General features: G+C 43.2%; 1 protein-coding gene and 1 non-coding gene across 9 annotated transcripts in view; both read right to left on the bottom strand.

Moving 5' to 3' along the window:
- R3hdm2 (R3H domain containing 2) overlaps positions 1 to 2515 on the bottom strand; it is a 165851-nt gene that overhangs the window by 64157 nt on the left and 99179 nt on the right. The window lies entirely within an intron of this gene.
- Positions 17 to 120, bottom strand: LOC115072204. Its single transcript, XR_003851274.1, has one exon. It is a non-coding gene; the product is annotated as a U6 spliceosomal RNA (small nuclear RNA).

Raw genomic sequence — 2515 nt, 5'->3', positions numbered from 1 at the left:
TACTTCATTTTTTCTGAAAAACATGGAACGCGTCACGAATTTGTGTGTCATCCTTGCAAAGGGGCCATGCTAATCTCTGTATCGTTCCAATTTTAGTATATGGGCTGCTGAAGCGAGCACTATTTTATTTTAAAAAATATTTTATTGCTGGCGTGGTGGCGCACTTGGGTCCCAGCACTTGGGAGGGAGGCAGAGGCAGGTGGATCTCTGTGAGTTCAAGGCCAGCCTGGTCTACATAGTGAGTTCCAGGCCAGCTGGGGCTGCAGGGGGACCCTGTCTCAAAATGATGAAAAAAAATTTTTTTATTTAGGGCTGGAGAGATGGCTCGGCAGTTAAGGGCACTGACTGCTCTTGCAAAGGACCCAGGTTCGAGCCCCAGCACCCATGTGGTGGCTATACACCATCCTTAACTCCAGTTCCAGGGGAATCTGAAGCCCTCTTCTGACCTCTGCTGCATTGCATGGCACAAGTGCAATCACATACATGAGTATAAATATTTTTTAAGCATTCTTTTAAAAAAATATTTATTATTTTTATTTTATGTGTATGAGTGTATTGCCTGCATGTATGTGAGTGCACCCGTTTCGTGCAATGCCATGGAGGTCAGAAGGCAGCTTCAGATTCCCCTGGAACTGGAGTTAAGGATGGTTTGTAGCCACTATATGGGTGCTGGGACTTGAACCCGGGTCCTCTGCAAGAGCAGTCAGTGCTCTTAGCCGCTGAGCCATCTCTCCAGCCCCTTATTTTTATTTTTTTGCAAAACTGTTTCCTAGATTAAGGTTCTCTTGTTTCCTAAAATAATGTTTAATTAAGGCAATTTCTAATCCTATCATTTTATCATGCTCTTGGGAATAGGAATTCTTAGAAACAAATTTTGCTGGGCAAAAGCAAAGTGAAAGTTACAATTATTTGAAGGAAAAAACAATTTATTAACTAAAAAGAGAAGAAGAAATTGCTTAAAAAGTGAGAACAGGGTTGAGGATTTAGCTCAGTGGTAGAGTGCTTGCCTAGCAAGTGCAAGGCCCTGGGTTTGGTCCTCAGCTCTGGGAAAAAAAAGACAAAATAACAAAAAAGACAAAAAAAAAAAAAAGGTGAGAACAGGGGCTAGTGAGATGGCTCAATGGGTAAGAGCACCCACATAAAAATCCAGGCATGCCTGTATATGTTTGTAATGCTAGTGCTGAGGGGTTGAGGCAGGCAGATCCTGTGAGCTCACTGGCTAGGCAGCAATAGCTGAAATGGAAAATTTCAGGTTCAGTGAGAGACCTGTCTTTTAAAAATTTTTTTTATTTTTGGTCTTTTTGAGACAGGATTTCCCTGTAGCCCCAGCTGACTTGGAACTCACTATGTAGAACAAGCTGGCCTTGAACTCACAGAGATCTACTTGCCTCTGCCTCCAGAATGCTAGGATTAAAGGCATGCGCCACCACGTCCAGCTTTTTAAATATCTTTTTTTTTTTGTCTTTTTGTCTTTTTGAGACAGGGTCTCCCTGTAGCCCCAGCTGTCCTGGAACTCATTATGTAGACCAGGCTGGCCTTGAAGTCACAGAAATCCGCCTGCCTCTGCCTCCTAAGTGCTGGGACTATAGGCGTGTGCCACCACACCCGGCTTTTAAATAATTTTTTTTTAAAATTTTATTTTATGTGTGTTATGCTTGCATGTATGCAAGTACACCCATGTCGTGTAGTGCCTGCAGAGGCCAGAAGAGGGAGTTGGGGCTCCCGGAACTGGAGTTATGGAGTCAGAGATAGTTTGTTAACTGCCATGAGGGTGCTGGAAACTGAACCTGGGTTCTCTGCAAAAGCAGCCAGTGTTCTTAAGCATTGAGCCATCTCTCCAGCCCGAGAGACCTTGTCTTAAAGGAATGAGGCAGAGGCAACAAAGGAAGGTAGCTAACTGTCCTCTGGTCCCCACATTCCTGCCCATGGGCGCGCCCACCTGTACACATGTGTATGCATCACTCATGCTTCAAAATACCAAATTTAAGTAAGTTTAAAGTGAGAACAAAGCCAACAAAAGGTGTTAAGACAGAAAGAATTTCCCCCTTTGATGGTTTATTTGGCATAGAGATGAAAATAAGGGGTTGCAAGGTTCTATTTTTGGTAGGAGAAACAAAAAAGAACTATTCCATATGTACCTGTGACCAGAACAAAGCAAAGACATTAATCTCCCAGGAGAGTCCAGATGAGTGCTTCTCCATATTTGTACACATTACACACTGCATCCCTGCAAAAAGCAGTTTCTAAGACAGAATACTCCTGAGGATGCTGAGTGGCTCAAAGCTGCCCAAAGGGGACTGTCAGATGTGGGGGCTCAGAAGGGACAGTGAAGAGATAGACTGATACAGGGAGGATGATTGGGAGTCAAGATTCAACAATCTCTTTCAGGAGGAATACTGCACATTAACTATACATTCAAGGTAAGTACCTTCCAGAACACAGATTATATACCCTTCCATCAACTATAAACAACTTTCTAGGCAACGGGACAAAAAGGAATATATTATATAGGGGA

Source organism: Nannospalax galili, unplaced genomic scaffold (assembly GCF_000622305.1).
Source record: "Nannospalax galili isolate Female #2095 unplaced genomic scaffold, S.galili_v1.0 scaffold340, whole genome shotgun sequence".
NCBI lineage: Eukaryota > Metazoa > Chordata > Mammalia > Rodentia > Spalacidae > Nannospalax > Nannospalax galili.
This window is presented reverse-complemented; position numbering and strand designations above follow the sequence as displayed.